Source organism: Tachypleus tridentatus, chromosome 12 (assembly GCF_004210375.1).
Source record: "Tachypleus tridentatus isolate NWPU-2018 chromosome 12, ASM421037v1, whole genome shotgun sequence".
Lineage (NCBI taxonomy): Eukaryota > Metazoa > Arthropoda > Merostomata > Xiphosura > Limulidae > Tachypleus > Tachypleus tridentatus.
Genome location: NC_134836.1, coordinates 27,977 through 41,360, shown reverse-complemented (window position 1 = coordinate 41,360; position 13,384 = coordinate 27,977).

The following is a 13,384-nucleotide window of genomic DNA, read 5'->3' as shown; positions in this document are numbered from 1 at the left end:
AACTCGTTACATTGTTAGTACCCTAGGAAAACCTACCCAATGGCTATTTAACCAAATGTGTCACTTGCATCTATGTGACGTTGAACGACTGTACAACTTAATATTTGATCCATAAATAGATTAGTATGTTCTAGCAACAATTATTTTACTTTTTATCACTGGATTGAATTTAAGTTATAAAAACAGTCTTCAACTAATGATCTCAGGTTCGTTAGTACAATAATGTTTACTTTTAGACACAATGTGAATGAATTATTGCTACTATTGGTTATATTCATTTTGATTTTGTATCGACTATCATTTCACTTTTTAACTGTATAGCTAGCCATCCATAATTGCAGAACAACATTAGAACTTTATTCTCGTTTTGATAAATAACTACTCTAGCTAATTGTGCTTACTTTTGAATGAGAAACAAACCATTTCATGCATAGAGTTATAACTGAATTACACAATACCAAGTTATTAGACGAGGTTTGCATTAAGCCTGTGCAGACTATTGTTTCTGTGTCCGTCTGACTAGTACTAAATGTTTCTACCATAAAATATCAGTTCACCAGTTGCATAGTGAAATCACTGGTGGGAAAACTCTGCAGTGTATCTATTCCAATAATACTGATTTCAGAACTAAGTTCAAAACCATAATTATTTTCCAAGAATTCTGATTCCAGTGCTGAGATTAACAAAAACTACCTTTAATCTATAAGGAAGTCTTTCGGAACTTAGGTCGAGCATGACCTCTCCATTAATGTATAAATTATCTCTGTTTACCAGAAATAAATATGCGTCAATTATCTATAGTTTCATATAGAATTCCTAATATACTACGCAATCTACCAGTATTCTGGCTACCTCTTTATCTACTAAGAATTTTAATTCTTACCCTTCTATATACTAAGTTCTTATTCAGCCTGAAAGAGTCAACCTGACCATCATTGCGCTCTCATTCCCAAATTAATGGCCAGATCCATCCAGAACTAGGTTCTCCAGTTCTCTACTACTGCAGCCGTAGAATTCACCATTACCTTTTTTGCTGAGGAAGACTTACTAGAAGGATTAGGGTAACACCGCCTTTAACTAGAAATTAGTGTTGTTGTACTGAAACTTCAGTGTTTATGGATGGTTCATTAACCCAAATATGATTTCAACCCTGAAGAGAATGGTCTGTTGGGCTTCAAGTCATTGTAGCTGCTGTTATGAACTTCTTCCTTTTCTGCAAGTTATTCAAAATTACTACTAGTCTCTCTTGTTTTAAGTAATCTGATAGGTTTTTTTTCTATTTATGGTACAGTAGTATGTCTACGGAATTACAATACTAGAAACCTGTTTTCGATACTCATGGTGAGCAATGCACAGATGACCCATGTGTTGCTTTGTGATTACCTTGAAACATGATAGAACTGGTTATCTTGTAACATTATACGGATTACAGAATGAATCAGGGTAAAACTGTCAAGTTGATAAATTTGTATATAATTCATAATGAAACCTGCTAAATCTTTCCAGCTGATAACAACACACAAGATTCAGGATGAAATGTACTAAATCTAGCCAGCTTATAACATTATACAAAATTCAAAATGAAACATCCTAAAAATGGATATTTGATATCCGTATACAGAAATCAGAATAAAAAATTGTGCGTAACGGAGAATGAACTATGCTAGAAGTAGCCAACTGATACATTATACATGATTCAAGTGAAACATGCTAAAAATGGCCCTCTGATAACATGATAAAGGATTCAAAATGAAACTTGTTGGAAGTTTTAGCTGATAATATTATACAGGACTCTGAATGAAATATAAAAAGTCAACTGATAGCATTGTTTGGGAATGAGATGAAACAATACTACAAATGGCCAGATAATATTGTAAAGGACTCGGAAAGAAACATATTAAAATTATCCAGATTATACCATTTGACCGGATTAAGAATGAAACATGCTAAACAAGACCAGCTAATAACATCATTCAAGATTCAAAAAGAAACATAATAAATCTTAACTTATAACATTATATAGAAATCAGGATAACAAACGTTTGCACATCCTAACTCTATTACTACTAGAATCAACCTGTTCATAATTGATAACATTTAAATCACAGATGGGCCAAATCTACAACTATTCATGCTCATGACATGCATCTCTCACTATCTCACATATAAACATATTTCATTCACACGAGACGAGATTACCTAAAACAAACCAAAACTATCATGCTTGAGTACATAAGACGACGCCCAGCATGGTTAGGTGGTTATGGCACTCAACTTATACTCTGAGGGTCGCGGGTTCCAATTCCGGTCGCGCCGAACATGCTCGGCGTTATAATGTGATAGTCAATCCCACTATTCGTTAGTAAAAGAGTAGTTTAAGAATTGTTTGTGGGTGGTAATGACTAGGTGCCTTCCTTCTAGTCTTACACTACTAAATTACGGATGACTAACGCAGATAGCTCTCGTGTAGCTTTGCGCAAAATAAAAACAAACAAACAAATAAATTTGCTAATATGTTCGTATATTCTTATTAAAAATAGTTTGTTAAATTGCTGGTGGATTTGTGACTGCGTTTACAATATTTTCCAGGTTAATAGTGTAGCCGTGTTTATATTTTTCAAGGTTTCTGTATATTTTATGACTTAAGGGTGAAATCATGTTACTATTTTTCACATTTTCTCTGTATTTCAAGGTTTAGCCATGTTTGTAAGATTTTCTGTATTTTCTCACTTACAGATTAAAACATATTTGCTTTTTCCAAGATATTTATGTATTTTATGGCTTCCGAGTCGAACCCTGTCTGTATTTTGGGAGGTTACTGTGAATTTACTAGGTTACGAGTGCCATCTTGTACATCCTAAAGTTTCTGTCCCACCCCCCGTTGGGCAGAGACAGTCCGAATGACTTCGCTGTAAAAAAACATATTAAAAGTGTCAGTATTTCGCAAGGTTTTTATTTGTTTGTGCATTTACAGTGATACCATGTATTCTGTTTGTCATTTGGTAGGTTCTAGTAAAACCATACTTGTATTTCTCAAGATTTCTAAGCATTTGACGAGTTATGTGTATAGCCATATTTGTATTTCGTTTTAATGTTTTTCACTATCATTATACAATAAAAAAGTTAATGAATATGTTTCTTATATTGTGCTAAAATCATGGGTTCAATTCCCTTCAATGGACTCAGCAGATAGCCCAATGTGACTTTGCTATAAGAAAAGACACAAGACACTCTCACATTGTGAAAAAAAAAATGTATGGTTATCTTACATCAGTTTTCCTCTTGTGTTTATTTTACTTTATTTTTTTTAGCCAACAGCTGTATCAGTTTGATCATCATATAGTTCCCAGTGTCTACACAGGGGGGCGTGCACGCAGGAAATACGCTAGTTGACTAGGGAACGATAAACGACATAAAGAGGCAACACTTCGAATCACCCAGAGCTTAACAAGTATAACGTTCCTTAAACAAAGAGATCTTTGATTCGTTGAAGAGCGTCTCGTGGTTTAAGAGCCCTCGCTAACAGCTTAGTTTGCAAAGCATTAACATTTAGTGCTCATCGATGCATGAGTTTTTATCACCTGAAACGGCCCTATTCTCCCACACAAAAAACACTTCGTCACAGAAAATTAAACAAAAAGCAACCTAGAACAAAAATCTAAAGCTCAAACCAATAATAGCTGCATTTTATGTTGGAAATTTCACAATTATCATTTAAAGAAATTAATAGGACTATTTAAAGAACACACAAATTCCTGTCTTCCTCAGAGCATCACAGCACAGACTGAACAATGATTTCTTTGTTATATTTTTCTAAGATTATTATATCAAAAATGCATTATTCAATGTTCTCTATGGAAATCTAAACTACGATATTAAGTGGAATGAACCTAAAGTACATAGTTTGTAATGAGTCAACAATTAAATTATATGTGACTTAAAACAAACAGTGTTTGTATTGGAACAAAGACTTCGTTCATTTCACTGACTTATTTTAAACATATAAGTACATTGTCATTACTCTTCAGACAACTTCAGTACATTAGTGATAAATTTCTTGAATGCAATTTGAAGTTAGTAGTGACGTAACATTGCAATATGGATTACAGAAGCGACTTAATTGGACAAATTTTAAATCAACATTGATTTTCTTACTAGGTCCTATTTTATCTTAATTTTACAATATTATTTGAATATTTGTATGTTTTCTTATTCCTATCTGATGCTGAAAAACGTTTTAACAATCATCTCACAACCAGAGGGTAATAACTGGTCTGTATCTGTTTCTTAGACAGGTGATATGTATGTTTTCTTATTCCTATCTGATGCTGAAAAACGTTTTAACAATCATCTCACAACCAGAGGGTAATAACTGGTCTGTATCTGTTTCTTAGACAGGTGATATGTATGTTTTCTTATTCCTATCTGATGCTGAAAAACGTTTTAACAATCATCTCACAACCAGAGGGTAATAACTGGTCTGTATCTGTTTCTTAGACAGGTGATATGTATGTTTTCTTATTCCTATCTGATGCTGAAAAACGTTTTAACAATCATCTCACAACCAGAGGGTAATAACTGGTCTGTATCTGTTTCTTAGACAGGTGATATGTATGTTTTCTTATTCCTATCTGATGCTGAAAAACGTTTTAACAATCATCTCACAACCAGAGGGTAATAACTGGTCTGTATCTGTTTCTTAGACAGGTGATATGCGACATCTAATGCCACAACTCTTCCTCTAAAAGTTTCTGTTTTCCTTAGAATCAACAGCGTGACGACAGATGGCAATAAGAACAGTTCCAAGCTACGAAGATCATGTCACCATTGATCACACAAAACTAACGTGAGACCTAAATTAAATTAAACTTTTCGTTCAGACTACGATATCATAGGAAAATAAACCCTTATCAGCATCAAAGTCCACGAAACAATCTGTACCCTGCATGTACACCATAACATCTTATGATTAAGTTGCAAGATTAGAAATTTGAAATTATGAAAAATATGACGAACAAACTAAAAATTAATTTTTAAATGTAATTTTGAAGTAAAAGACCTGCAGGTTAGTATAACAGCAATATCTACACATCTTAACTTATTAATTATAAAAAATAATTTCGCCTAAATATGTATATTAAATTCTAGAGTATAGTTTTTTTGTAATTTCTTATTCTCATAAATTTGCAAGTTTTTTCAGTTTATTTCACTGAACTGTAACTAAAATTTACTCTCTTGATATTTACGAAAAATAAGCTTAGTTTCAATATCTAACTAATGACTTTCAAATAAATATCTAGAATTTATAGTTTCATCTTAACCAAGTTATAAATTTTTCAGATTCAGTTTTTTTACTTTTGTATACATTATTGTTGTTAGTGTAACATAAGACTTAGTGTACTAAAATTTTATCAAAACATGATATATATGTATGACCAAGTGGAAAAATTATAATTAACAAACATAGCTTTAGCCAAGCTAAAATAAGAATTATTACACGTAGTCAAAATAAATGTCAAGCATATTATATTTAAATGATGACTTTGTTTTACATGTGATATATGGCACTTTATTGAAAAGAAGTGAATAATGAAAAACGTCGTTAGCATGCTCAGACTATAAATATCAGGGTTATTGCTAGAATTATTATCGCAAAATCTTGTTCTCTACGTTGATGCAGTGAATGTGCTAGAACACGGTCTTTCAAACTATGATCCGCTGAGCCCTTGAGCTCCGCGAGGAAATTTTAGAATGTTTATATTTTTTTTTCTAAAACTATAAAATTGAATCAGAATATGCTATAAAAAAGTAAAATATATCTTTCATATAACACGATTATCGTGTATTGAGCCTTTTAATGTTTTATTCTGCCTAACGCCAGGCGATTTCATTTAGCTTAGGGGAAGTTCTCACGGTGAAAGTGTTTATACAATCTCAATTGACTTCGTCAGAAGCACCATCTGAAGATCGCATGCGTCATTGGAGATGCAAGTTAGCCTTGTAAGTTTCGTATGAAACATTGGTCAACGATGGGAAGTGAGGCCAACTGTCTTTTAAAGGCCAGATATGGGTTACCGGCTAAATTTCGAACGAAATGAAACGTGACATTATAGTTGAAACTTGTCCAAATGTAAAACATTGTGATGCAATTAGATGCAGTATCAATTGTTTCAATTTCAACGTATATTTATCTGAAGTATAATTAAATTTATTACAATGTAATTGGTAGGTTAAGCTAGATTCGCTGTTGTGCAATTATTGTTTGTTTGTTTGATTTTTGGAATTTCGCACAAAGCTACTCGAGGGCTATCTGTCCTGGCCGTCCCTAATTTAGCAGTGTAAGACTAGAGGGAAGGCAGCTAGTCATCACCACCCACCGCCAACTCTTGGGCTACTCTTTTACCAACGAAAAGTGGGATTGACCGTCACATTATAACGCCCCCACGGCTGGGAGGGCGAGCATGTTTGGCGCGACTCGGGCGCGAACCCGCGACCCTCAGATTACGAAGCGCACGCCTTAACGCGCTCGGCCATGCCAGGCCCGTAGTGCAATTATATAACCTTGATACCAATGAGCTCTATGACGTCATACACTTGCATGACGTCATGTTTCATTTGATTCGAAATTTAGACGCATCTCAGATATGGCTTAATATTTTGTTATTTGGCTTAAAACTTTGTGTTAAAAACAAAAAAATATAAAAATAACAGGTTACTATTTTACTTAAGAAAAATATATTATTCTAGTGGCCTAGCTTTTTTGTCCACAAATCATTATTTCTGACTTCGTTATGGCAACACTGATCTTAGGTCATCATGTCATTGTATGATGATAAAACTCAAGTGCTTGAGCGAGTTTTCATTAAGAAGCTGCACTATATGGGTAAAAGTATATGGACACCTCTTCTAATTAGTGGGTTCGGCTATTTCAGCCACATCCATTGCTAACAGGCTCATAAAATCAAGCATACAGCCATGCAATCTCCCTAGACAAACAGTGGCAGTAGAATGGGTCGTACTGAAGAGCTCAGTGACTTTCAACGTGGCACTGTTATAGGATGCCACCTTTCCAACAAGTCACTTCGTCAAATTTCTGCCTAGCTAGAGCTGCCTCGAGCAGTGTAAGTGCTGTTATTGTGAAGTAAAAACGTTTAGGAGCAACAACAGTTCATCCATGAAGAGGTAGGCCACACAACTCACAAAACGCGACCGCTGAGTGCTCAAGAGCGTAACGCGTAAAATTCGTTTGTCCACAGTTGCAGTACTCACTAATTACTTTCAAACTGCCTCTGGAAGCAACGTCAACACAAAAACTGTTCGTTGGGAGCTTCATGAAATGGATTTCCATGACTGAGCAGCTGAACACAAACATAAGATCACCTTGTGCAATGCCAAGCATCGGTTGAAATGGTGTAAAGCGTAACACCATTGGACTCTGGAGCAATGGAAACGCGTTCTCTGGAGTGATGAATCACGCTTTACTATCTGGCAGTCTGGCGGACAAATATGGGTTTGGCGGATGCCAGAAGAATGCTACCTGCCTGAATGCATAGTGCCAACTGTAAAGTTTTGTATAAGAAGAAGAAGAATCTGGCTGTTTTTCAAGGTTTGGGCTAAACTCTTTAGTTCCAGTTAAGGGAAAGCTTATTGTTACAGCATACAATGACATTATAGAGAATTGTGTGCTTCCAAATTTGTGGCAACAGTTTGGGGAAGGCCCTTTTTTGTTTCAGCATGACAATGCCCCCGTGCTCAAAGCGAGGTCCATAAAGACATGGTTTGCCGAGATTGATGTGGAAGAACTTGACTGACCTGCACAGATACCTAAGCTCAACCCCATCGAACACCTTTGGGATGATTTGGAACGCCGACTGCGAGCCAGGCCTTCTCGCCCGACATCAGTGCCCGACTTCACTAATGCTCTTGTGGCTGAATAGGAGCGAATCCCCGCAGCCATGTTCGAAAATCTAATGAAACGCCTTCCTATAAAAGTGGCGGCTGTTATCGCAGCAAAGGGAGGACCAACTCCATATTAGTGCCCATGATATTGGAATGAGGTGTTCAACAAGCACATATGGGTGTGATGGTCGGGTGTCCACATACTTTTGGCCATGTAGTGTATTTTGTGTTCATGAAAATAGTTTTGAAGTGCCAAAGTTATGAGAATACGTTTGTGACAAATTAATAATTAGTTGTCACCCTTATAATGGATAAGTGGCTGAATATCAGTAATAAATCAGATAAGAGCAAAAATCTTCCTGGACTTAGGCGTTATCGTCGTGTGCAATCAGTTCATTGCAGGATGATGCAAGAAGTACCGAAACAAGAAAGAAAATAAAGTATGATAAAAGTTTTATTGAATATGGTTTTACGTGGACAGGTAATGAAGATGGACATAATGGATTATGTATTGAATGTTGAACAGTGTTGAATAACAATAGTTTGCATCCATCAAAGTTAAAACAGCATCTAGAAACATCCAGCTTTGCTCAAGTATTTGCACTGGTGTGGCTGCAGCTACAATTGAAAAAAATACTTAAGGCGCAGTGGCACGCATAAAAAGAAAAACCCAGACATCGAAAGTATTCACTGCTGTCTTCACTGTCATGTACTTGCAATGAAACGAATGCCAGGAAACTTGAGTGATGTCATAAAAATAGTTAATTTTATAAACTCAAGATCACTCAGTGTGAGGATCTTCAGTTTACTCTGTGAGGATACTGGAAATGTTCATAAAAATTTGTTGCTTCATACTGAAGTCCGATAGATTTTTCGAGGTGCTTGCTCGGTTTTACGAATTGCGTGAGGAGATAGATTTCTTTTTATCTGAATGCCATTTTGAACTTGCTCACAAATTAAGGGACAAATGCTGGATACAGAAAATGTGTTACCTTTCGGACGTATTTTACTATATAAATAAGATGAATGCTACAATGCAGAGTACCATGGTAACGTACTTCAAAGTTCAAAGTAAAATGGAAGCACTTTGACGTAAGATAAAAGGTGAATGTATATTTATGGAAGAACTTGATTGTTTCGAAAATCTCAGTGGTTTTTTTACTTATGAATGAAATTTCCTTCAGTGAAGATACAAAAGTTTCAGTCCTGCAGCACATATATCATTTGTGTACAACTATTGAGAAGTACTTCTCTTCTAATTTAGATAAAAATCACTGTAAATTCAAAATCCCTTTGTCGACTCTGCAAATACCAACGAATTGCCTTTTAAAGATTACACTCTGAAAACAAAATTTCAGCAGAAAGAAAGTACATAATTTCGTACTCAAATGGCCATGGAATACCCTGAAATAAGTAACAGAGCTTTGAAACTTTTGATGCATTTTCCAACAACATATCTTTATGAGCAAACATTTTCACTGTATACAGGTACAAAACCCAAATTTGGAATCAGGCAAAATATTGAAGATCATTTACGCTTACAGGTAACAACCATAACTCCAAATATTGAACTACTTTGTGAACAAAAGCAAGCCCATCCAAGTCACTAATAAATAAATAAGAACACTGTACTTTTACTGATATACATTTTGCAAGCAGAAAATTTTTAACAAGTAAGTAGAAGTAAAGGTTTTTCTTTAAATATTGATATTTTAAATAAATTTATGTTCTAAAAGCTTGAAGTAAACTTTATCTGGTGCTAGTGATCGATTGTTTCTATTTTTAATGTATTTTTTATTAAGGCTTCAGAATGATTTTTTCTTTCTGATGTGAAGCTCCGTAGGTTTAAAAAGTTTGGGAACCCCTGTGCCAAAAGAGTAAAAGAAAAGTCTCACTGTTCGATAATACAATAACAGCTCAAAGTTAGCAGTGGGTATTGTTGCTTAACTCTCTTCTCTCTAGTCTATTACTTCAGAATTATGAATAGCTATGAGACGAAAATTTTTTATGTAAATTTTGAGAGAAACAGTAAGAAAACCTAACCTGACAGCGGTCTAAGTACAGTGTGGAATGACGAAAGTTTTACATATAATTTTTAGACATATGTAATTCATATTGTTAAAACATTAAAGAATCAAACTTTCTGTGCTTCATGAAGTCCGGAAAACATGAACTAATTGTATAAGAATCTAGTGAGCTGATGAAAAATTTATTTCATGGATGTCCAACAAATAGTTTTGGTTTGTAATGTTATTTTTCGGAAGATATACAAAAGCAGCACATTTCAGAAAAAAAGTATCAGTTTTTCTAAAGATACAAAGACAATAAATCTAGTTAAGCCATAACACAGAACTTGTTGCTGATTGTTAAGGACTTTCCACCTTAACAATAACAGCAGAAATTACATGATCTGATAGGTGTCTATCTCTTAATCCATATATGAAATCTTAAATAGCTTATGATCTCATTCAGAGATTTTGATAACATCAATTCAAAATTTGTTTTTAACGGTTTAATTGCGTTTAATATAATATGCCAATTACAGAGAAAGAATAATTTAAAAAACATACTCGTAAAAACATCTGCATCGCTCTGAGTTTATCATGTCACATAAAAATTAATTTTCAGAATTTCAAATATGTTTCTGCCGTTACTGATAAGATTTATTTTAGCTAACTTTTTATTTCATACTGTATATAAAAAATAAATATGTGAAATCATAAGTTTGAAATATTTATTTGTAAATATGGTTTTAACCTTCAATTATTTCATAAACGACATTAAAACTATATGGTAGTTAATAGAACACGAAACATTTTTTTCATTCGATAACTTTTATCAGTAACAACCTGAAAATCCATTAAATGCAGAATATAGGACGAAATTTTTGCAAGAACAAGAAAAACGTTCTGCTCGTTTCTAAATTTCAATTATGATAAAATGCTTGAGCATCACGTTCTCAATGGCTCTATTTCTAAAAGGAGGAAATGTACTGGGATCTTGATTTCAGATAGAGTAACAGAAAAATAAGCTGAACATCCAATTCAAATCAGCCTGTTCCCATCTTTTCTTCAACTTAACATATGTTTACATGACTGTCTGTACATAACTTATAGTAGTTTAGAATGTCACCAACGATATTCTACTATTGAAAGATTAAACTAATGGCATAAAAAACTCCGTGAATCTCTGCATAAATATACCTCGAGTGCAACATGTAATGTTTTGACACATACACACTAGAAATTACAGCTAGCAGAGATGTATATAAATAAGAAATTTACACATTTGTGTTGCTTCTTATTTTGAGCACTTTTAATAAAAGCACACAAACACAACTTCTCAAAATCAGCTATTTTAAGCCCAACACATCTTAAAATCGTAACCATCTCGTTCGAACCTGTATTATTTCAATAGATTTTTTTATAAACGACAAAATGTAATACATCTTTGACTAAGTAACGAATGATAACCCATTCAGTTGAAATTAAAATTGGTATTATTATTTATTAATTTGTAATTTATTACTTCTATAGCAAAACGGTGTGTTAAAGATTATTTTATAAAGTAAGGTGTAAGGAAAGATTTTTAAAACGAAAAATTGTATAACACTAATCATACTGAAAACACATTTAATAGAAAGACTGACAAAAACTTTCTCAGTCGTGTCTAGTGTTTCAAAACTATTCCTTTTTGTCTTCAAATTTTATCCTTACATACAAAAGTTTTGGTTTGTTTTGAATTTTGCGAAACGCTACATGAGGGCTATATGCACTAGCTGTCCCTAATTTAGCAATGTAAGATCAGAGGGAAGGTAGCTAGTCATCGCCACTCATAGCCAACTCTTAGGCTACTCTTTCACCAACGGATAGTTGGATTGATCGTCACATTACAACGCCCCCACGGTTGAAAGGGCGAGCATGTTTGGTGTGAAAAGGAAACACCAATAATTAATTGTGTGGAAAACTATAAAAAATCTGGTATAAGCGTTCGCTTCTATTAACATTCCAGTAACATTCGCTTCATTTCCAAATTTCTGTATTAATGATTTAGAAATTTATGCTGATGAGACGTGACATACTTTATAGAAAATGATCTTTTAAACTTTGAAAGAATAAATTGCTTGAACACGCTTCCAGTAAGCTAATATATGTAAAATAAAATGTTTTCTTCAATGAATACTGAGAGTACAGCATCTCTATTTGAAGTCACAAAGAGAAAAATTATCTTTTATTTCAACCCAATCATTACTTTTGATATTTCGTACATAATTTCATGTCAACATCATAAATGACGTCACAGATGGTAGACACATCTGGTGATTAAAATTAATCTTACAATTATTTTTCTGTCAAACGTTTTATTTTACTTCTCTATATACATAAACGATTAAATAAAAAGCAATAACTTCGCAAATCAATAACACTTTTGATTCACTTTGACAACATTTGAGAAAAAACAAATACCTTCCTTCTATAAATTCCATGATAACCTTTATTTAACGTTTCATACATCATTTAATTTCTTTAAATAATTATTGACAAGTCGATGATGTTGTTTGTTTTTGTTAGGAAAGAGTTTTATCGTGCACAGAAGCCACAGCAATTTGCACTTTACCTTGTAAAGCTTGTGACAATATTATAAAAGTAGAAGATATTATAGAGATTAATACTAACATTAAAAATGATTCTTTAATGCATAACTTGTACCTTAACCTTTTACTTCAAACTTAAGTGATTCACATGCAATCTCAGCATCCTGTACATTTATTGTCAAGTTATTAGCCGATGTACTGATGAGTTAATGTACAAGTTTTTCATAACCTCGATCGAGATAACATTTTAGCATGGGTATTTTAAACCTAAATGTTAACAGTTTAAGACTAGTTTGTTTAGCTAATCAGCAAGTTTAAAATGTTTAATGTTATGTTTTTCTACATAACAATTTTGTTTTTGTTTCTTACAGCTCTTTGGTGGAGGCATCCATCAGTTACTCTAAGGTGCTCACTTGTATGATTAAATCATTAACTACTGGACAAGAATTAAACTGGTGGCTAACGTGCTGGGCTACATATTAAAAGGTCCAAGATTCAAGAGTAATGTTGCTAACAAATTCTGTGATTTCTGTTGTTGTTGTGTTGTAAGAATATCATTAATTATTTCATTCAGTTTCAAGCTGAACAAAGCTCTTGCGGTATTAAATGCTGCTAACTAGCTCCCTATCCTCTAGTCGGTTGCCTCCACCAAAGAGCTGTAAGAAACAAAAACAAAATTGTTATGTAGAAAAAAAATCGTTGTATTTTTACATATATGTTATACACGTTGATTCTGATTTTATTGTATACAAGAAAGATCGTTTTCAATCTATAAGTGAGAAATAAACGACTCCATCTTGAAGTGAAAGTCTTGACTATATTTTACACATTTAGAATTTATAAGAAATATACAGTCACCTCTTTTGTGATTTTTGTGCTTGTTTGCTCTCA